Below are 24355 nucleotides of genomic sequence, written 5' to 3' on the forward strand. Positions count from 1 at the left end.
AGGTCGAGGTTGAATTTGAACTCTTGGAATGGAGAAAAAAAAAAAAAAAAAAGAAAAACGGTTCATTTCAAAGAGTTGCCCCGCTCCAAAGTGGCACAGTGCGCGTTGGCATTCCAATGAATAACACTTTATATTGACGTAAAGGATTTCTTCAGAATGTAAAATCACTGGAGCGCAACTTTCGATGGATTATCTTTGAAAACATGTCAGGCTCCTCATCTGAAATGTCATTGTTTGTTTGTTTTTTTGTAAACATTTTATGTTTCCAAGCTCATGACAAAAGGGTAAAGTCCAATTTCAAACTAGTGGACGTCACCTCATACACACATGCACAGAAAAAAAGTGATCTGTTTTGAGTTTAAGATCTCAGAGGGGTTGGTTCGGACACTTTCTGAGATTAGGAGAAACACCAGCAGAAGAACGGGACTTTTAATGTTTGATGGCAAACCGGAACTGCTTTAATACCGAAAAAATGAGCGACTTTGACAATTCACGCAGAATCCCGACAGTTTTCTGGTAAACATATCCAAGGATTCGAGGTGAAAAGCAGGGAGATGTGGTTGAAGGTCAAGGTCACAGAGGCTCTTTCGCTATGTTTTCATATTGGTTAGTCATTGATTATTGCGCTTTTTTTAAATGTCACAAGCGACGACTCATGATCCAAATGTCCAAAAAGCCTTTCCTGGATACAAGTTGACACATTGCTCTTATTTACAAGACTTTTTTGTGTCACTCAAGGCACAAAACACCTTTTTACCTGATAGTTTAACCATTTTATGAGAGAATACTTAAGCGCTGCATGAATATGACCTTAAATCCTGCAGTGTTTGTTTGTATGTGTGTGTGTGTGTGTGATGGCTAATAATGCACTTTCCAGCAAAATAAATCATAACCCTTGTGCTTCACTGAGAATGTCCCATGTAAAATGAGTTTGTTTTTGACACGCACCATGATACACTGCAACTAAGATGCTAAAGATAAGCTCCCATCTGGAGCCGGGTGGTAGCTATTATGGCCGCAAACAACAGGGAGCTGATTGTTTTCTCGATCAATCAATATAAGATCCGAAGACACGTCTATCACTTTCACCAAAAGCCCCCCACCCCCCGCCTAAAAAAAACAAAATGTCAACAGCCGGAAAAAGCATCAACATACAGGAATGGTAAAGAGACCAGATCACATTCACAATGGATGAGGTGGAATCAGCTTATTTGTTCAAATAATATTTTATTAGCTACGTGTGAATGGGATTTTCATACCGTTGCAAAAAGTGAGCTTTACATTCAAAAGTGTAATTGATTTGTCGCCGCAGCTGTCGTCCATCCAAATGACTAACATTAAGTGCAAAGGTCTACCTTGAGTTTATCTGATGCTTTTGAAATATTGCAGCTGAAGAGAAGTGTTTGAGTTACTAAAATAAGACTTTCTTTCTGGTTTTTTTTTGGATTCGCTTTTTATAAAATCATCCCAATCTACAATGACAAATTCCGAAAGAGCAAAGCGAGACCAGGCAAACCAAAATGTTTTTTTTTTTTTAAGTGGTACAGTCGGTCACAAAAAGGCAGATTTCTAAACTGGACTCGGAACAAGAAGCGGGAGGTGAAACTCTTCTCCTCGTCTCCGCCAGCGTCGTGTCGAGCTCACAGCCCTCGCAGTCCCCATCACGCGAAACCGCCGCAGCTTTCAAATCTTCCCGGAAGAGCCTCCCCTATTGACGCCGATAATGTGTTAATCAATAGGGTAGTCCTGCGCTTATTCTAAACCACATTATATCCACCGAGTTTATGTGAATCGAGGCTCGTCGAGGGCGCAGTGAGCGTCCTATCATTGATTAGCCACATGCTGCAACACCTCCAACATCCAGCCGGTTGTTTGCAAATGGCGCTCCTCTTGTGAGGTATTCAAACAATCTGCTCGCGCAGGAGCCAATATTTATAGAGGCTTTAACAAGTTCATTACAGTCAGTGGGGATGTTCCATCAGGGGATAAAGGACTCATAAAGGGCCCAGCTGAGTTAGCCCCCCCTCGCCACCCCCCCACCGTCCACTGAGCATTTGACAGTACAGTCAATGACTTCGATCATTCCTCATCTGCTTTACGGCCACGCTGACATTTATAGCTGTTACGGGGCTAAAATAAAAGCATTAGCAAAGGCCGGGGCTCTGTTCAGCTGGCTGTTGTATTTAATCAGGGGTCATTTAATGTAAAGTCCATGATCCAGCGGGTGACAGTTAGCGCCACTTCAGGGGGCTTTGGTAGAATTCGAAAGATTTTATTCGGGAAGTGCACAAGTGAAATGGGCTAGTTTTATTTACTGAAATAGATTAAACTTGCCCCTCGCTACTACTAACCCCTCACACTTATCCCATCGAACCCTTGCACTTCAACATTTGTCTTTCGCCGAGTAAATCCAACAGCAGTTCTGGTTGATTTTTTTTTTTTTTTCCATTAAATACGACATTTCATTTGTTTGAGTTGAAAGGTTATCTGTGATTTTGTAAACGTCCAGACACCCTTCCTGTTGTCAGGTACCGTTGTTACTGCGCTAACATGCATATGTTTAAGTGGGAAATCATCACGCTCGGGCCGTGTATCTATATGAGACAATTCCCTGATATTTCGATGCCAATTTAAGCTTAACTTCTTCCTTTTTCATCACATCCTTGTTCATCTGCCTGCAGCGCACCCTTCAGCGCTCTTCAGCTCCTGTTTGAATTGTGTCTCTTGCTAAAACCACTACTTTGTGTTCCTCAATTTCAATCCACCGCCTTCCCTGTAATGTTTTTTAGACAACATGCCCTCTTGTTTTGAAGTCGCTGACCCCCCTCCTCCCCAGGCTCTCTACTCTCTCTACCCCGTCTCTCACTTAACCCCATATTTCACAGCTGAACTACGGCTAATTTCCCCCCAGCCCTCCGAACAGCGCTCCCTATACCGCCGCGGCACGCTTAATTACCCACAATTAAATCCCAACGTTAACGAGAAAATCGCTCCGTTATGAAATGACTTCAAAAGAGTGAGTAGAATGGATAGGAGGGAAAGTTGGGCGGTAGCCTCGGGTGGCAGGGAAGAGCTTGTGTGAAGCTTTTTTTTTTCGTGCGTGTGTTGTTTTTTTTTTTTTTGTTTTTTTTTTCCCTCGTTGGCATCTCGGTGGAAAGCGGTAAGCAAAGACCCTACCAGCAACACCCCTGGCTGCGGACTGGAGCGTTCAACTGCTAAACTCCAAGCGTTGACACTGAGAAGTAATGTAAGTTAAAGCTCAGCAACAGGAAAAAAATATTATCCTTACTCGGTTTGGATTTGGACCGCTTGTTAAAGAAAAACTCAAGTTAATCTCTGCACTTTGTATGCGCTAAAGTTGTGATTATTGAAGCTAATTCTTGAATTCTCTTCCCTAATTCCCTCGCCAACAGAGAATTCATAGCCGCAACCTTGACGGCTCACCTAAGGTTATGGCTTAATGGGCAAAACCGCCGTTGTAAAAATGAAACCGTTGCAGTGCAAGCGTGGCCAAAAACACGCATTTTGCTCAAGTGAGCGAGGCAACATATCGACCGGCACGAAACGTAATGCGCTTTCTAATCTGGCGGATTAAATCTACCAACTCGTGTGTGTTTTGCGGACAAAAACATGTCACGACATCGGTTAAAGCGGTGGATCAACACAGTGACCCTTTAACTACCAAAACAAAAAACAATGCAGGCTAAAAGGAGTACTATTCAAATAAGCATCGGTGTCAAAGCTAAACCAACAGTCTTATGAAATGGTTCACTTTATCACATTTACTCTCTTCTTAAATCTTAAAATATGAAATATAAATAAATAAAATATTAAATATATAAAATATTTAATACGGACATTTCTACTTCCACCTTCACTCTTCAGAGGGAATTTCGATTTAGTTTTTTCTTTTTAACAGCTCATGCATTCTTGAATAAAGAAATTGTTTTCATGGTAGCTGTGAATTTATTAATTTAAACTTTTGTTAGTAGTAGTTGTAGTAATGATAGTAGTAGTAGTAGTGTTCTGCGATAGTTTGCGTAAAGAACTACAAACAGGAAACAGTGTCGACGATCCAAAGAGAATCTCTCTACCTGGACGGGTTTAACTCATGTAAACTTTACGTTGCATCGGTGGGCTTTTGCACAAAGTTAAAATGTTTCTAAGAAAACCACCACAGTCTCCAGTGGTTCGGCAGTACTCACAGTCTTACTTCACCAAGTATAGTAATACTATGATGTAAAAATACACAAATAAAAAGGAAGTCTTTGATTTAAAATGCTGCTTTAGTAGAAGTACAGAGGTTTGACAAACTGAGTGTGGTCAACTTGCCCAAAGTAAATCTCAGAGGAACAAGAAAGTATGTTACGTCATGTTAAACCCTCACTGGAAGAGTAAGTAAAGCTTTCTTAAAGAGGAAAGTACTTTGAAAAATGCAAAGTACCATGAAAAGTAGTGCACAAAAGATGCATTCAGTTGAAACAATTACAATTTATGAATCCCCGTCATGAGCAGTTGGCTGCTGTCTACCAGACGCAAGAGGTTGAGCGTCTTGCTCGACGACACGTCGACACACAGGGAGGAGCCGAGAATCAAACCGGGAACGTTCGGTTCCTCCTGCAGCACGCCGCCCCAAAACAAGGGCTCGTCCGGGATTCGAACCCGGGACCGCTCGCACCCAAAGCGAGAATCATGCCCCCAGACCAACGAGCCGATACGAACCAGCCCACAATCTGTGAATTATTTTCCAACACCAACAGTGTATAATCCAGTGACTAAAAGCAGAAAATGGTCCCCTGGGGACTAAATCAATGGTTCACTAAATTGTCATAAATAGCTCATAACAGGTAATTAACACTAGTTAACACGAGGGGGCCGACACCGTCGGTCAGGTCACGATCAAGCCGGCAATGGAGGTAAAAAATGGAACTTCAGTTATGAAGCTTGCACTTCCATCCAGGACAAAAAAAGAAATGATTTCATAAATGATTTCATAAACTCCAATCTGAAACCTTCTGGTGACAGTAGAGCGAGATACAGACCCCTGGATGCCCAGAGAGTGTATCCACCACAACATAACTCCCCCCCCCCCCCCCCCCCCCACACACACACACACACACTCTAGCACACACACTCACTCCAGCTTCCGTCACAGAGGAATGGGTCCACCAGCCCCCCAACGACAACCCGCGCACCCCCTAACCTCCCAATCCAATCTAACGGTCCGGCGAAATGAAACAAATAAACACTAATTTGGATTATTTACGTCCAGTTTACACCACGTGACCCGGGCTCACTAGAGGCAGAAAACGCAGGCGGATAATTGTAACGGCGGTAGTAATAAGCGCCGCGGCTACAGTGATAACAATTAGATTTGATTTCATTTGAGAATGCCTCCACAGCTGCTCCCCGCTTACCCCCCTTAACCCTCCTCCCTCCTTCTCTTCCTCCTCCTGCTTCCCCCTCCGCTCCTCTCCCCCTAGATTAAAGTGGGTGTGTTAATTCCGTGGTGTAGCGATCGAACAGCTCTGGCAACAATGGGAAATGGGCTATTGATCAGAACAGCTCAGATTAAGACTAGGCAGTGGAGCTCTTTCTTGTTCTCTTTCCCTTCCCTTTTCTCTTCATTTCCCACCTTCTTCTGCCTGTCTTTCTGTCTGTCCTGCTCGTGTCACCCCCCCCTCGCCCCCCCCTCAAACACACACACACACACACACACTCTTTATCTTTCACATCCGCCGAGGAGGTGTTGGTGTTTGCATGTAAAGGAGTGCCTAAGAAGAGGCCTTCCTCTCCATCCTTCCCCTCTTCCTCATTAATATGTCAACAAGACCCTCCTCGCCTTCATTTTTCTTTCTTTCTTTCTTTCTTTCTTTCTTCTTTCTTTCTTTCTTTCTTTCTTTCTTTTTGAAACAAATCCGGCGCCTCCTTAGCGTCTCTCCTCACCTCGAAAAGACGTCCGCTCGTGCGAGATTTTCGTACCGGTCAATCATACGCGATCCCGCGTCAGGGTTCAATTAAAAAAAAAAAAAAAAAGACAACTCAAAACAGCTCTCGCACCGAAATGAGCTGTCATGATCAGGCCCCGGGACACAAGACATTCGATTTGCATCGAATAGACATAAAACATACCAAATGTGAGGAGACAGCAAATCCATATGGTGAAAAGTGAGCTAAGAATCTTCTGCTCTACTTATATTAATTAACTCAGTCAATGTGGATGTGATAGGTCTGTTATTCATCCTCTTCCTGCCGCCACCCCCTGATGGCATCACACACACACACACACACACACATACATGCTACCCAGGTGTCAAAGGTTTGAACACTTGACCCAAATCTGTGGGACAACAAAAAAAAAAAAGGGAAGAACACCTCAGAATGGACGGACCCTCTGATATCGGTGATTATCAGCGGCGTTCTCTGGCGTCACTTTTACCTATTTGATTTAAAAAGGTGACATATGTCATATAATATCAACACACACACACACACACACACACACACACGCACACGAGTGGTTACATCAATTCTTCCATGACCCTCCCTCAGGGGACATGGAGTATTGGCAAAGCTTTCATCCGCTGAGAGTGTGAGTGTGTGATACTCTAGCCTCCAGCAACACACACACCTGGCAACATATTGAAACCCATACACAAACACACACACGCTGCACACAAAACAGTTTATTTAGAGTGTAACTTCTACACCCCCCCCCCCCCCCCACTCAAAAAAATAAAATAAAATAATAAACCGAGGTAACGGTCAGGAAAGGTCACAGAGGAGCAAAGGCGAACAGTAGAGGGCGCTAAAGAGGCCCGTGTGTTTGAGGCTCCCAAACACACACCTGACTTGAGAACAGTTTAAAAAAAAAAAAAAAAGCTTTCGTAAAAACACCTCGAACGATATTCCCCTTTACATTCATCGCCATTTAAATGCCGTGGATTATTTCGCCAATAAATCAATAATTCGATCCGTCAAGAGTTCAAGGTGACGCTTTTGCAAAAACCGCCACGTGCGTTGAGATAACTGGAAAAAAAAAATGGTGAACAGAAGACGAAGGGACTGAATGATGTGTTGGAAGTGAATTGCTCTGACAGCAAAACAACCCCGGATAAAAAGAAAACACTGATTTATTTTCACTCGGTCACTCTTTGACGTTGTTAACTGCCCACTCTCTTAGAAATCTTCCCATTTATGTCACAGCTTCTCGTGTCCGGACGAAAGACGAAGCTTTCAGAAATGACCTCCGTAGCTGTACTTTTGTCCTCAGTCATGCTTTTATTGTGGAAAACGGTTAAATAAAAACACGCCTAACGTTCCCTTTCTGACAAAGAAACATGATGGAGTCCGTTGGGAACCTCCTCTTCCTGGCGCACCCATAGCTTTGCCTAATTGATTATTAAGCAGCTGATTGGAGATCAATTAAATAAATACTTTGTTAAGGACTGTGTCGATACGCCGGCAACAGATTATCGTGTTTGTTGGTGTGTGTGTGTGTGTGTGTGTGTGTGTGTGTATGGGGATGCCATGCCCTTGAGTTTAAGGCGGATGTCATGTTAGTGCATATTTTTCTGCAGGAGAGATGTGGATAATGTTACTTCTTCTTGTTGTTTTCCTCTTCCTCCTCCTCCTTCTTCTTTTTCTTCTTCTTCTTTTTCTTCTTCTTTGCGATGTCTTGAGTTTTTAGTGATCTTTGCATCTGCGTTCTATCCAGCAACTCTTTGAGGTCAGAAAGACCTGCGACTCCAGGAGGCGTGGAGGTCCTGTGGTGCTAAACAGAAAACACACACACACACGTTACACAACTCTGTCTCTCTCTCTTTCTCTCTCTCTCTCACTCACTCTCACACACACTCACACACACACACACAAACGTACACACACGCACACACACACACACACAGAGTCACACACAGCTGTCTAGATGCCTCTCTCACACACACACATACAGATTACACAACTCTGTCTCTATGTCGCTCTCATGCACACACACACACACACACACACACACACACATCACGCAACTGTCTAGATGCTTCTCTCTCTCACACACACACACAGGCGCGCACACACACACACACACACACATACACATTACACAACTCTGTTTCTATCTCTCTCACGCACTCACACATCACACACATACACACATACCCCCCCCACACACACATTACACAACTCTTTCTGTTCATCTCTCTCTCTCTCTCTCTCTCTCTCTCTCTCTCACACACACACACACACACACACACACAAACATATGCACAATACACAACTCTTTCTGTATCTCTCTCTCACACACACACACAGATCACAACTCTTTCTGTATGTCACTCTCTCTCTCTCTCTCTCTCTCTCTCTCTCTCTCTCTCACACACACACACACACACAAACACACACACTCACACACACACACACGCGTCACAGCTCTTTCTGTATCTCTCCCTCTCTCTCACACACACACACTTCCCCACTCTTTCTGTATGTCCCTCTCTCTCTCTCTCTCTCACACACACACACACAAACACATGTCACAACTCTTTCTATATCTCTCTCTCTCTTTCTCTCACTCTCTCTCTCTCTCTCTCACACACACATACACACACACACATGTCACAACTCTTCCTGTATCTCTCTTTCTCTCTTCCTTTCTCTCTCTCTCTCTCTCACACTCTCTCCCTCTCTCTCACACACACACACACACACACACACTCACACTCACACACACACACACACACACACACACACACGTCTCATATATGAGACAGAGGAGCGGAAACGGGTCGAATCCTACTTCAAATTCTCTTTCCTCTCGGCTTGTCGACCGGGGAAAACAAACCGACCCGAGGCGCAGCGAATGGGGATTTGCTAATTAACTACTTAGGCGTGCGTGTGCGCGCACACGCGAGGCAGGAGAGTGGGCGCGGACGAGCGAGCCAGAGAGAGATACGTGTGTATGTGAGAGTGTGTGCGTGTGTGCGTGCGTGCGTGTGTGCGTGTGTGTGTGTGTGTTTGTGCGTGGGGGGGGTTCTGTCTGAGAAAAAGGGAGAGGAGAGAGACGCGCTCGGCCCCTCTCTCTCTCTCTCTCTCTCTCTCTCTCTCTTTCTCTCTCACACACACACTCTCTCTCTCTCTCTCTCTCTCCCTCCATCCCTCCCTCCCTCCCTCCCTCCGCTTCTCCTCCGCGGGTTCAGGTCTGCGGTGCTGCTGCTTCCCCGGTCAGAGTGAACACACGCGGATTGAGCGCTCGCATTTTCGCGGCAATTCCCCGAAATCCCGAAACCCAAGGTACGTTTTTTTTCCCAACTTATAATTAACATCTTTTTTTTTTTTTTTTTTAATCCCAAGTGAATGAGTTCACGTCGATCGACAGTTGCAGTTGGTGTGTTTTTACACTTTATTTATCAGTATTATACTTTGTTGTCCGGGTGAAAGTTGTGTGCGTAATATCAGCGCGCTCTGTTAGAATTACGCATTTTATAAAGTTCACGTAAAAAAAAAAAAAAAACGGGGTGTCGGGGATGTGGGGGGTTGCGTGGGGTGAGTGGGTTTTTTTTTTTTCTGGAAAGCTCGGTTTGTACCGGGGCCACTTTGATGCGTTCAGCTGTCGGCGTTGGCCCGGATTAGCCTTTAAGTGTCTCTATTTGTCGAGGCGGCCAGGCCTCACCTCCACGCAGCGTATCAATCAGTCAATTAAACACGGCCAGACCTTTCCCTCTCTCTCTTTCTCACGTGTGTGTGTGTGTGTGTGTGTGTGTGTGTGTGAGGGAGGGAGAGAGAGAGAGAGAGAGAGAGAGAGAGAGAGAGAGAGAGAGAGAGAGAGGGGTGTGTGGGTGAGACCTGTGTGTGTCAGGTGTGTGTCTTTTTTTTCCACATGATTGTAACTTTTATTGTTATTTTGATTGTTTTCCTTGGACGTCTACCGACTTCCGGGTGCAACGGAGTGCAATTAAATCAATTCGAAATTAATCGTCCGATTAATTTATGAGCGACCTGTTAAACCGAATTCATTTATTTACTCGTATCTTTTTATTCATTTAGTTTTTCAATTGCTGTTACTTTACACCTGCTATACTCACATTGCCATTGTTTTTTTTTTTTGTTTGTTTTCTTTTGTTTTTTTTTTAAATGATCTCTAAAATAATATTTTTTTCAGACTTTATGCTCGTGATATTTTCAACATTTAGGGCAGTATTTCTGATGAAATCATCTCTCAAACTGAGTGTCTGCGACCGTCGAGCAACAGCACGGCGGAGTTTACAGAGTTATTTGTGTGTTTTCAGACCCACATGGGAGTTTGTTTCAGATGTGGGCGCGTCAATACGGTGCGGTGCAAAGCTGGGAAAAAAGGGAATAATATTTTATGGGGATACACCGGTTTCTTCCAAGTTTCATTTTATTTATTTATTTATTTTTATGGTTTTATATACATATATATATATATGTGTGTATTTTTTTTTTTAGGTGTTTACGCCCATCCAACTTTGATACATATTTATGTGCACCATGGGCATACTCCATCAATGATTTGTGCCGGTACATTTCCAGATAAACAGTGTCTGGAAATCAATACATGCATGTAACTATTGCAGATTAAGAGATCGATCAATGGATTCACCCCAAACCCCCGGCCAATGTTCTCTCTCTCTCTCTCTCTCTCTCTCTCTCTCTCTCTTTCTATCTCTTGCTCTCTTGCGTCAATTATTTACATCTAACTTTACACGACGCCACTCCATGTGAGTTAAAAAAAAAAGTGTCCGTGCGTGTACGCGCGCTTGTGACCAACAGACAAGTTACGAGCGTGGAAACTTCATGTTTACCTGAAGCTTAATAAGTCACACACCGCATTGACATAATAATAACGTCGCTATAAAAATCGTAAAAAATAAAAATAAATAATAATAATAATAATCAACAATTGTTTAAAAGTGCGCGATTTATTTACAATCATTTCTAAGTTCACCCACAAAGTGAAGTTTTTTTTTTTTTTTGATGATCGATGTGTGTCTTATGATTAATTTTATTACTTTCGGTCAGTTTTGGCTTGAATTTGCTTTTTCGTCGTGTGTTTTTAAGTGTAACCATTATGAGCGATCCGCCCCCGCTTTTTTTAGTGGCATTTATTTCACGCACCTCCCGCATATTACACTTCTGCAAAAATATTTCGGGAATTAAATAATATCTTATGGAGAAAAAAAAGGATGTGTTGATGTCGGAAAGGATCGGTGTCACATTTCCCCTTTGAGTTTACAAGCCTGACATTAATAACTATACTACAGGTGGAAATAATTATATCATGGTATATGGTGATGATAATATTAATCCAAATTGCTGACGTGTGAAGCGGGAAACGAAAACCTCCTTTATTTTTTATCATATTGATTTTGTTTTGTTTGATGCTCTTTTTTCCAATTACGTCGGGCTTTTAAACAGAATACATTTCAGCATTCCTTCCTTTTTCAAAGCGTTTCCCGTTCTCTCCAGAATTGTATTTAAATAACCTTACGACATCAATCGTTTAAATGTATGTGCGTATTTTAATATGTTTGTTTTATTATTGATTTTAATATTAGGCAAAAAAAATGACTTGCCGTTTTCCGGCCGCATTTCACTTGAGCTGTCTGCCGCATTTTTTAAAAATATGACATTCTTTTCCAATATTCTTCATCAAATTTTTGTCATATAATTCTAATTGTCATTTTACGGAATTAATGGATTTTGTTGTTTTTTTAAGAGGTTATTTGAGGGTTGCCCCCCCCCCCCCAAATACTTAAATCTGGAATGTGATGATCATTTCTAGATTTCCTTTCATTCTTTGCGTGCTTCTTTAAATCATGATGACGTGTTAAACTTATTTTTAGGCACTTCATTCACAGCAATCACGGTCTTATTGAATAAACTTGTATATTGCGATAATTAGGTATGGTTTATATGTTTATTGTTTTTAATTGATGTGTCAACTTTTGTTATTTTTATCTTTTTAAAAGCTGAAGGTAAAATTGACACACGCCTAGTTAGTGTACGATAAATATATATTATATGTATTTAGTGTGTGTGTGTGTGTGTGTGTGTGTGTGTGTGTGTGTGTGTGTGCGTGTAAAAGCGACGGGGTCGCGTCCATTCGCTCAGCGCAGGGCCGCTTTTCCGCGCCTTTTTCTCACATTCAACAAGAATGAATGTAACGCAAAAAAATCTCGACCAGAATCATAAAGTTTTCACGTGGATTCATCATTAATACACACTTTGAAACATTTATTTTTTTTCCTCACTTCGTGTGTGTCTTAACTGTATGACAGTAAATAAGCCGATTGATCAGTGATCGATGGCGCCCCCCCTCTCCCGCTGTTTGTTTCCTGTAATTCAATCGATCCGTAGCATTGACTTGAAAGGTTCCCACTTTTCTTTTTCCGAAATGTCGCCAAAAAAGAAGTAATAATTTCTCTTTTTTTTTTTGTTTTGTTTGTTTGTTCTTCTTTCCAGTGACGCATCTGCGCGGTGCGACAGCGGCGCTTCTCTCCCCCCTTCCTCCCCCTCCTCCTCCTCCTCCTCCTCACGACCACCCACTCATCTTTACCCCCCCCCTGTTCCCTTCCCTCCTTTCCTCGTGGACTTTTCCGTGTCGGGACGAGCGGCTCCGCGGCGGGCGGATCTCAGTCGTCCGGTCCGCGGGACGGTGATCAGGCTCCGGCCTCGGGCGACGCGGAGCTCCAGGTGCGTCCGTCCGCTCGCCATTACGCATTGCGCATATCCAACTTTCATCCAACTTGGCGCTGCCTTTTGCAGTTATCGCAAATGTACCACGATGTCAGATGTGGGATTTTGTTCCGATTCACCTAAACACCCCGTTTCCATGACAACCCCCCCCCCAAATCATCATTCCACGCTCATCATAGAGGATAAACCTGTTACACTTTGCGCCTTCTTCTCCCCCTCCGGGATGCTACATCGGGTAAATACAAAACTTGTGCGCAATAATAATAACAACAACAAGGCGCGTCCATCTATCTCTCCATCTGAGCCTGTCAGGAGTGCGTGGAGTGGCCGAGAGACTCGCCGGCGTGAAAGGTCACTTAATCAATGGCGTACGATTTGACAAATCCCCGCGTCTCTTATCATCCTCGTGGGCATTTAGACGATGGTGATGTGCTCTGTGTATGTGTGTGTGTGTGTGTGTGTGTGTGTGTGTGAGGACCGCGGAGATAAACGCTTAATCCCGATTCTGCGAGAGAGAGAGGGTGAGGGAGAGACACGCACAGAGGTCGAGAGGTGGCGGCGGGTGGGGCTTCGTGGGAGGTGAACGACGTACTTCTCAGTCAGTGAGACGAGTGGGTGCTCTCAGGTGTGTGTGTGTGTGTGTGTGTGTCCGCCCCACCCACCGCTTCCGTCCCCACTCCCACCCGAAATCCCCGACCCGCGCACAGTTATGGCACCGAATCTGCGCGTAAAGTCGAGAAAAACCCGAGGAAAACAAAGGTGTATGAGTGGTCGAATTCTCCCGTGGCGTGTTAGCTAGTGTGCAACCAAGAGGAAAATGAGCTTTTGTCCACAAGGCTGGGCTCTCGTTTCAACCCCCCCCCCCCACACACACACACACACTCACACACACACCCGCACCAATGGTCTTTTTCTGTAAAAAGAAATCAGGGTGGGAGAATGGTAGTTTGTTGTTTTTTTTTTGGCCCCTGTGCCCTTAATAATATGGGACCCCACTTGTTTTGTGTTGGTGGCATCGCCGTCCACTCACACGGGCTGGTTGGTGCGCACATTTCCACGCGAGTGCCGCTCCAGCAATCACACGCCTCCCGCGTCCTTTATCTCCATCTCACTACAAGTCCAGATGTAATTCGATTGAGATTAGTCGCAGTGGCATGACAGTAGATCCTCCAGTATTGCCAAAGCACTTAGGAGGCAATGACAGGACAGCATCGACGTGTGTGTGTGTGTGTGTGTGTGTGTGTGTGTGTGTGTGTGTGTGTGTGTGTGTGTGTGCGCACAAACACAAGCGCACAACATCAACAACAACAACAACCAGAGACTGGCCAAACTCTTAAGATGAGAAGGGATGAAAAGTGACAACAGAGTTAAGGAGATTCTGGGCAAACATTTGGGATTATTATGATGTAGCTTGAAAAATGACAGAAAGAGGATAGAAAGAAGGATGGGGAGGAAATGATGTAAAGAGGAAGGTGCAAAGAGGAGACGAAGGGAGCGAGACAATGTATAAGAGTGATGTACGAGAAAAGGGGAGAGGAAGAGATTTACTAGAAGAGAGATTAAGTCAAGTTGTCCCCGGTCAGTCATTAATCCGATTTAAGAGCAATTAAGGTGAGACTGATTCCTTCCTAGAGAGAAAGAAATAGATGGAGACGGTGAAGAGTTGGGGGGGCAGTGAGAGAAGGAGGAAGTGATTGAAAGAGAAACCTGGTCAGACCAGATGGTTTGCCTGAACCGGAGGACCTCAAATGTAACACACAGAAAGCTGAACAAGAAAGTTAAGCGCTTTTTCATCGAGTTTTCTTGCGATTTCACATGAATTCAGCGCTCGATGAACACGGTCCATCGCCGACTCCCAGAGAAATGTTCACGTCTCCCGCTTCCAAGAGCCTCCATGTACATAAAGTTGTATTTCTACACAGATGCGCACAATAGAAACCTCTAGCGGAAATAAGACAAATATTCTAGTTGCTACATGGACCTCCTTTGTACCTGGACATTAACCCTTGTGTTGTCTTGCGGGTCAAAAGTGATCCACTACCATGTTTAGCTGTAGAAAAAAACACCTTAAACTGTTTTTTTCCAACTTGAAATTTTGTATGATTTTTCCTAAAGAGACCCCATAATTAGAAAAAGTGATACTTCTTTTTTGTTTATGTTTCCATGTGGGCTGTACACCACTAGGGTACAAAGATTGTCTTATGGGTCATTTTTGGACCAGGGCAGTAAATACAATGTTAAGATCGCACGAAGATTTGGATGACGACAGTTTTATTAGCAGGATTTTTATTCAGTAACGAAACACAACTGACACGCCATTAGATGTAATGAAGTCATATAAATAGCGCCAAGTTGTGAGCCTAAAGGCATCACCACAGCGCTTATCTATGACTGTCGGACATTGCAAATAACCTCCAGGATGAAAAAAAAACACCATCAAGATGGTCGTCGTTTTCATTTCAACCTTTAAAAATACTTTCCGCTTTCAGTGTTGTCTCCGACACCGAAAGCGAGTTACACTTTCTGATATTTATGCTCAGAGTGTTCCGCGGTTTGACCCACGTCGCCAGAAACGCGTCGCTTTTTCTATGTAAAAAGTTAAAAAAAAAACAGCCGAGATGAAACTGATCCGTAAGTTCGGGTCATGTTTTATTCTTTGAGTGCACACAGAGAATTTCATTTATTCCCTATCCCCCCGAGTAACATGTTTTTTTTCCCCCCGTTTTGACCAAAGTATGGATTTCCCCGGAGACCCGGGAGTGGACGGAATAATAGGAAAGCATGCTGCATGGTACCGCTACCCCTCCTGCCCTGCTGAGATCCTTCTGGAGCTGTAAAGTTGACTTTTGGGCGACTGTCCGCTTCCCCTCTGTGGCGTGGAGAGAATGCAGTACGGGAAAGACATTCGGAGAAAAGGCAAGGGACGAAGTCGACCGATGTCTTTTAAATGATAAAGAAGCAGGCAGGTAGACCCCCCCCCCCCCCCCCCCCCCGGCCCGCCTCCCCCTTTCCACGAGACCCCCGTTCTCCGTCGTTCCAGATGTGTATCGCGGGTCTCGGGGTCAACGGTGAGGTCTCTCCACCGATGTAGCATTTCTGTGTCTATTGGTAGATGCTGGTCGCGATAGCTCGGCCGTCTGACACACACACAACAGTACATAAATCAAACGCGCACATACACTCGCTCCATTTATCTCCCGCTCGAGCGGTGCCACGATAGCGGCCGATTCTGCATAGAGTCGGAGAGGGAAAGGTTGTGGTGCATCTTGTTAAGTGGTAAAGTGACGGTAGCTGCGAGAGGGTTAGCTCTCTCGCCGTCATCTCCATTGTTCTGGCCTTTCCCCGGTGTTTGCGCCTCTTTTGTTTGATGCGTTCGAGCGGTATAAAGCGCGGCCGAACGCGTCCATAATTGCTCTTTCACATAATCGGAGGAGAGGTGTGTTTAGGTGACGCTTATTATGGCAAAATGGAGCGAGCTGAAAGCTAATGTCAGAGGAGGCTTCGCGGTGCCACATTCCGGGCATTTAAATGGTTTCAAATGATTTCAATCGCGTTGCCGCGAAAACGTGCTTTTTTTTTTTTTTTTTGTAACGTTCGTCTGGTTTTATTTGGGCCCCTTCGATCGGCCCTTTTTTTTGTTGTTGTGCGGCGCATCCGGTGCCGTTTTCTTCGTACCAATCCGCAGCCCGTCGCATATCCCAGATTGAGAGGCCATTTGGCTGCTGTTGACAGGAGGGAGCAGCTATTGACAGGGCCCTGCCGGGGAGGCGTGTCTCGGGCCCCGCGTCCAAAGCGTTTGTGGCGTTTAATACACTGAAGCGACTGTCCTCGCAGCCTTCACCCCGCATGCTACTGCCATTGGGATCAATATGCAATGGGTTAGCGAGAAATGGACCATCTGATGCACGCTCAGAGAGGGGGATGAAGGAGAAGGAGTGAGAGAGACAGAAACAGTGGGGAGGGGGTAGCAAGGGATTTAGGGGGGGGGGGGGGGGGGGGGCGGAAAAAGACTGGAACGGGCTCGAGAAAAAGGAGATGGCGAGACTAAGAGAGGGAGAAGGGAGGACATGATTAGAGGCTTGGTTTAAAAGACATGGAGACGGAGTGCCGCAAAGCGCGGAGATAGATAGCTAGGGAGAGAAAGTGGTCAGTGGTTGAAAGAGACATTCAGCTGGGAGGGAAAACAGATTGGCGCGAGCGGGGATAGGCACTGAAAAAGAGGAAGACTCAAGACACAAGGGAGGATACACACAGGAAGAGAAAAAAAGAGGTGGGTAGAAAAGGGGGGGCGCAGGGGAAGGATGAGGAGGACGAGAAGGGAGGGGGTAAAATTTCCATCAGGTTTTCAATTGGGGTGGATCAATAGTGTATTAGAGCTCACCTTGACCCCTTCTCTCCCCCTTCTCCCCGGCCCAGCACACAGGCCAAGCCACTCTCCCTCACAGCGGGGGACGGAGAGGGGGAGAGAATGCATCATGGCCTCCCTTTCTTGGACCAAAGTGGCAGAAAATGGCACAATAAAAGCCGGCCAAAGCGGAGCCGAAGAACAAACAGGACAAAGTCCTAGTAGGCAGTAAAGTGAAAGCAGGTGACGAGCGGCAGGAGCAGGACGCCAGAAGGTTTACGTCCACGCCACGTACGTTTGCAACACACGCGACGGCCACATAAACACACGCCGGCACGCGGCGGTCGTCGCCTACCTCGACTTCCGAGTCGGAGTGACGTCACGCGCAGATCAGGCGAGGAATTAAGCTCCCGTTCGCCCGTCCTCGAATGCTCGGGGCGAATCTAAATGACGATTCACAGTGGAATTCAAATTAATTCGAATATAGAAACAGAGTTCAAGGCAAATCTAAGTGACGATTCACAGTGAAATTCAAATATAGACATATAGACATGTAAACACCTCTCGTCGAATGTCGACCCGGCTGTTTGGTTTTAGAGTGACCTTTTTTCCTCATTGTTAAAACGGTATATCAAGCATAGGCAACGATCGCGAGTGGACATTGTGTTCCTCTCACTAAAGCAGATGAGCCATTTTTGGTTTTTCTCAAATACTTTTCTTTAATTGCTGATTGCATCTGGATTTTCATGCTGGGTGAGATTTAACGATCATGATTTTTAACAAAAGGAAGATTGCGTTTAGCATTTTGTGCAGGAACACGGTACAAAAACATAACTCGGGGAAGGAAAATGAACCCTGGATGGGATGTCCGATTGCGTTTTTGACGTTAAACGACGCTTGTCGGGTCATCGCATCCGAAGGCTACTGTAGGCTCTCCGAAGGGTCGTAGCGAGTAGACGTTTGATATTCTTGTTTTTTAACTTGAGTAGCTTGGTTTTTCGTCGAGGGCTACTTATTAAACTCACTACTACTTATTAAACTTGTGTTCGTATGTCTCCTCCAGGTAGGAGCGACAGAACAAACACGAGTTTTGATAGCTCGGGGGACTCGGCATACGGAGTCCCCGCCTCGCTGCAAATGCATCCTGTTTTCGATCAAGTGTCTTCACAACCTCGAGAACAAAAAGAGGTCGCGCTATTTCTGGGTTCAAATTCAAAAACGCTGCAACAAATCAGGTTGTCACTCTCTATTGATCACGATACAAAATGTCCTGCTCTTTTTTTTTTTTTTTTTTTTTTTTGCGGGGCTTCATTTGACCCGCAGTGACAACAAGCTGCACGTAAACACACGGACGGGGACACACACACACACACACACACACACACATACAGAGGCATGGGGTCGGCATGACACCCTTCATCACTTGAGTAGAGCAAGACTGGGAGCTGTTTGAGGAGGACAGTGGAGGGGGAAGCAGGAGGGGGTGAATAAAAAATTGATCCAGGAATTTAGCATTTAGACACAGTTTACAAAGTGATATGGCGGGGGGAGAAGAGGGGGACGCCGAGGGAGGGGCCGGGGTTAGAACACTTAACTTTACAATAGGTCAGCTCTGCCCATTTCACTAACCGCAAACACCCCCTTTCTTGCATATTCCTCCGTGAACAAACGCGCAGCCGCCTACCTACCCAACCACCAACCCCCACCCCGCCCTCCCGTCCCACCTCGGCGATCCATCTTTGGCAGGCTTTTGATTTAGCTGTTTAGACAGCAGCCTGTTTGTAAGAGCACGGAACCTACTAGCAGCACCATCCTCATCCCTTCCCCACATTTCCTAATGCTGTTCCCCATTGTCACCCATCCACACTCCGGTGCACGCGCCAAGACAACAACGCGCAAAGACCCCCTCCATCCTCCCACCACCACCACCACCAACCCCTCACGCCCCCCCCCCCCCCCCGGGTTTCAAACACACACGCACACACGGGAACACACAAACTCTGTCCCGCTCGCTGAGGGGGAGAAAAGGGAAGAAAAAAGGAGAGAAAAAAAGAAATCGATCGCCGGGGATAGCGGTGCGCGTCGGAGGATCGTATCTTGTCAAAATAATATATTACCCTCATCCCCGTCTGATCGATGCGGTGGATTAGGGACGGAGGGCTCCCTCTCTCCCTCTCTCTCTCTCTCTCTCTCTCTCTCTTTCTCTCTCTCTCTCTCTCACCCCCCGCTTCCTCCCCCCCCCAACCTCTTCCTCCTTGGCGCTTGGTGCAGTTTAATATTTACCTCCGTGAAAGAGCGGCCGCGACGGCTCTCAGCCCTAATTGATTCCGACACATGGGGCTCTGTGCTCAGGCTGCGGATAAGAGAGGGAGGGCCGGCTGGAATGCAGAGGGAGACGAAAGCGAGGGGAGAAGGGGATAAAGAAGGGAGACAGAAGGCGGCGGCGGCGGCGGCGGAGGGTTGGAGAAGGGGGGGGGTGAATAAAAGAAACGAAGGTTGTCTTCCAGAGACAGCCGGGAGACTGAGACTGAGAGTGTAAACAGCAGAATAGTGTGAATGATGAATTCACGGGTCTTATTTAAAGGAGGAGGGAGACAAAAGGTTGAAGGAAGGAAAGGTCAAGAGTGAAAAGGTCAAGTGTTAAGTTAAAAGTTTACAAGGCTGTGAGACGGGGAAGGGATGGCGGGCGGCGGGGGGGAGTTAGCGTGAGAGATGATGTAAAATCTCAGGGAAGAAAAACAGGGAGATATAGTTAGAAATGTGTCAGTTGGAGATAGGGGCGCTGAAACCGAGAGAAATGGCAACATATGTACCGCAAATGGAGGAGAGGGGGGGATAAATGGAACGGATAGCTGAGAGGAAATGAATCAGGAAGAATGGGGGGAAACGGCAAGGAGTAGGTGGAAATGGGACGGCGCCCGAGAACCGGGGGAGCGACGGAGGAATGAGAGCAGAGGGGAGCAAATGAGAGGGATTAAGAGAGCGACAAGAAGATGGATTGAAACGAAGGAGTGAAACATGACAGGTGGAATGTAGAGCGCCAATAAAAGGCGAGAACAGGGTGGAAAGAAATAGGGGGATGATGGAAAAGAGAGCCTGGCGCAAAGGTGACAGAATGATATCAGGTGGGATAGACAGAAAACAGGAGTGATAGCGGCGCGGGAGGTGGGAGGGTGGAGAGGGACCATATTTTCCGTTGAAGGAACTGGCCTGTCATGCTGTTCCGCCAGCGCAGAGCGGCTCTATAAAATACAGGGAGCAGGCGGGTTGTGTCGGGTGACTTATGTGTATATCTAGGCTTTGTCAATATTTCTTTCTGTCTTCCTTCCTCTTTGCTCCACCTATTGCTCCCCTGTGCTTGCGCTCTCTGTTCTCAGCTCCCGGGGTGTTTCCCTTCCTATGTCGGCCTCTGTTCATACATCGCACACACACACACACACACACATATGCTTGATCCAACTGTGGCACGATTACTTGAGAACTCGGCGGGCTTACGGCTCCTTCTTATCCACCGTTATGAGACACCACATGCACCAAAATGAGCTGGGATTCTAATGACATCATTGACTGAGTGCCAACCAAAGTACGCCCAGTGACTGCACTGAGTGAGTCTCTCATTCCACAACAACCTGACAGCCAGTGGTGTAGCTTCCAAGAAAGTGTGTGTACATATGAATTAATGCATGCACTTGTGTGTGTGTGTGTGTGTCTCCGCTCAGTCTTTGCCCTGGTGCAGAAGCACCGGGTGGTGAGCTGATTTATTCATGTGTGCCCATTGAGGATTGCACCTCCTCTTCCTCATTTGGCATGGTTTAGTATCCTGAGCGCAGGCCTGCAGAGGCCTGGGTCCATGGGGGGGCAGACATCCTGCCGACACACTACCCCAGTCTACAACTGGTGGACGCTCACAAATTACCCTGCTTTGCATTTCATGTATATTCATAGCGAAAAAAAAAGTTAAAACTTCTCCGAACTGGTCTGTGCTGGCGAAAATCTGATGCGCCTGGTCTGAGATTCTGGCGTATAAATGACACCCCGTCGAAATGAAATTCAGAACCGGAGCGACGGGGCACAGAAACCCGTGAAACTAGCACAAAGAGTGGTAAATGTTGCCGAAATGAGAGAATTCACAGTTCTCTCACAGCGTCAAAACCTCGCCCTATCGATGACCGTTTCTGACTTTGACCACTTGCTTATATTAGGCTTTAAAATACACCAATATTAATATGGATATTTATCTTGCGCACTCATGCATAAAATTGATGGAACACAAAGGTTCTGCTTTTGACCTTGAAAATGAAGCAAATTGATCAAGAGTAGTTGAACGTGATGTTATTGAAATTCGTAATCTTTGCATTTTTGGCGATTCGTAAGCCAAACGTCCAAAGCCATGCGTTTCTTCCTTTTTCACGTGCTTGTGATACGTACGGTATCCACGCTAAAAGAGAGTATGCTAGTATGCTAGTATGCTAACACAAATACCATGTCAACGGTCACACAGAAGGTCGCCCATACATGCGCTGCACTGGTCCTGACAGCAAAACATGACAAAATCACAAAATTTTAAACTAAAGGGGCAGTTCATTCAGCAATTTGACTTCAGTACTTGTTTTTTTTGTTCTACATTTTGAGCATATACAGTATCCCGCTGCTGCACTTTCTAGATGTTCCCAAGGCATTTGAGCAGGATGTCACTTTCTGCTGTTGTCCTGTCAAACTGTAACGGTGCTTTGCAAAAAAAAAAAAAAAAAAAAAAAAAAAAGACCTCTCAGCTTGAATGGCGAGTGTAATTAATGAATTCAAATATCGAGGGACAGAACATCGTCTATCGCTCGGATGCAAGGACAGCCAAACGCGCTCCCGGAATCATCTGCTTTTTATGGGGATTAAAAAGCTATCCGTCCCAAGAGAGGCAATATAAGGGAATGGCAGCGTGGATCTATATGTCGACTTTGACCTCAGACCTTTCCTCGGATGTATTATTTAACCAATTCTCGGCGGTCCACTTACATTCTACTGATCAACACAAATCTTTGATTTTTGGTCATTCATTTACATTACGTGACCCCACAAGACAGCGGTCTGTTTTGCTATAACCACCTCTCTGTCTGTTCGGATTTTACATTCTTCACTATCTGTATGACACGAGGGGAGTTTTAGACCTCATTAGCGGGGATTTCACATTTATAGAAATAATTTCGCCACTGCCGGTCGACCTCCCGGCTCTTTGTCTGGCCGCTTTTCGACGCCCGCTCGCGAGAAAACGCCTCATCTGGATGCATTTCCAGCTTCCCCGGCTGCGGGAAAAGTCACAGCAACAGACGAGACAGAAGTTGAACTCTCTGGAAAATAGGACTTTCTTATGTTTCTCCGACAAGCTGAAAATTCCCAATCAATCCCGGTGACTTCCTCCCTCTCGCTTTCGGTGTCTCTCTCTCCCTCTCTCTGGCTGTGTCTGTTCTTTATTTACACCTCCGCTGCCCGGCAGTGGTTCAGGGAGCGGTAACAGAAGTGTCACTTGTCATTATTGGTCTAATTCAGTAATCCGTCATCGTGCACTCACTGTATGCAGCACATTATACGCTGGCACAGCAGGTGTACCACGCACTGAGGTGGAGATTCGATTTGACACGCGCATGAAGGCGCCCGGGCTGGCGGGGGCCGTGGGTATGTTTTCCCGTCTGTTTGCAAGTCTCTGTATATACGAGGGGGCGGCAGAGGGGAAGCAAAGATTGAATTTTTGTGCGTTAGTGTGTGAACGTCCGTTTTGTTCCGAGTGTGTTGTGCCCAGGTCTATGAGTGGGTAGACTGTGTGTGCGTGTGTGTGTGTGTGTGTGTTTGAAATTCTTATTTTTCCTAGAAGTGAATTTTTGATCAATGGGCAGCCAAACATTGCAAAGACATTGGTGACAGAGTAAAATTTACACTTATTTTATGAACACTGTTACAGCACTGCACACTTTATCCTGTTGTTTGGATTATACATATACATCTGTCGAAAATTATAAATCTGCAAAAAGTTACAGTATACTTGTAAACTATATGAGGTGGTGACAGCAATGTTCAAATCATTTGAATTATTGGGGAAAATTGTGAACGCTTAAATCCCCATCTCATATCTATTTCAAACACACACAGTTCATATATATGTAGACATAATACACATTACATGCATTACATGTATGGGTGTGTGTGTATACATATAGATAGGGGTTCAGTGTCGAGGAGGAATGTGGGAATCGAAATAAGAATGTGTTCAGTTCCAAAGAAGACCACTCTAAAACACCAAGCCACGCCCCCCAAATTATATATATATATATATAATATAAATTATCATCAGTACCGGCAGTTCTGTTGATACGTTTTCCCATATAGAAAAAGACATAAAGATTTTTTTTTTTTTTCTACTGTTTATAGAATTTTCTGCTATTATTTATTATTGTGATGTTTTTCTTGTAACTCTGGCACAACAATTTCCTTCTGGATAAATACAGTTATTCTTATTCTTATTCTTATTCTTATTCTTATTCTTATTCTTATTCTTATTCTTATTCTTATTCTTATTCTTATAATGCTGCTATTGCGATTCATGAGTATAATTCAAGAACAAATCTTGTGATGCAAATTATTGTGGGACAATTGTTTTGTCTTCTGGTTCTGTTACTGTCAATTGTCAATTTGGTGTTTTTTTTATGGTCCAAATGACAGCGCTATTATCCAAAGTGTTCCTATTGTTCACTGTGCGGAGTCACTCGGTGGCCTTCGTGTTTCATGGCTTATTTTGAGATGTTGGAATGCTAACTACCTACGATAGTGCAAATGAGGAAGCACCCATTTCTGAACGTTGGATCTTCGTCATGTGATCATATATTGCACCCCCAACGGTGCAAACACAGAACACAGATACTTGATGGTTTTGATGGAATTGATTTAATTCCATCAAGTAGTGCAATTGTTAATGCTTCCGTCACAGCAAGAGGTTGTATGTCGAATATGTGGCGTGGCGATGGCTACAGCCTCCGGCCCAATGACAGCTCGGATCGGCCCTATTATCTGTATCTCAGATAATGAATGAATGATAACAGAATGCCAAATATTGTCACTAAATTAGGACATCTTGGAAAAATACTTGGTATTCAAAGACAATAACCATGATCTCTAAGTTCTTACAATTCCCAATTAGCCAGGTTATGTTAACAAACTGAAGATTGTGTCCCAGGAGGTCTTAATCCATCTCCGGCGTTGCATTCTGACAGGGAGCTCTCGCTCTGTTTGAACCAGCGTAAGAACGAAGGA

The 24355-nt window shown here is 45.1% G+C and overlaps 1 protein-coding gene and 1 non-coding gene across 3 annotated transcripts in view; one reads left to right on the forward strand and one right to left on the reverse strand.

Moving 5' to 3' along the window:
- Positions 1 to 4641: 4641 nt before the first annotated feature.
- On the reverse strand, positions 4642 to 4713 carry trnap-ugg (transfer RNA proline (anticodon UGG)). The gene has a single exon. It is a non-coding gene; the product is annotated as a tRNA-Pro (tRNA).
- Positions 4714 to 9193: 4480 nt separating this feature from the next.
- erfl1 (Ets2 repressor factor like 1) overlaps positions 9194 to 24355 on the forward strand; it is a 43248-nt gene continuing 28086 nt past the window's right edge. The window contains exon 1 of one of the 2 annotated variants that reach the window (XM_086153993.1): positions 9194 to 9288. The gene's annotated coding sequence lies outside the window, so the exon portion shown is untranslated. Of the gene's footprint in view, positions 9289 to 12595; positions 12712 to 24355 lie in introns of those variants that run through there. The other variant, XM_086153994.1, reaches the window with a different exon arrangement.

Source organism: Fistularia commersonii, chromosome 10 (assembly GCF_037954325.1).
Source record: "Fistularia commersonii isolate RoL2024-O1a breed Wild chromosome 10, RoL_Fcom_v1.0, whole genome shotgun sequence".
Classification (NCBI taxonomy): Eukaryota; Metazoa; Chordata; class Actinopteri; order Syngnathiformes; family Fistulariidae; genus Fistularia; species Fistularia commersonii.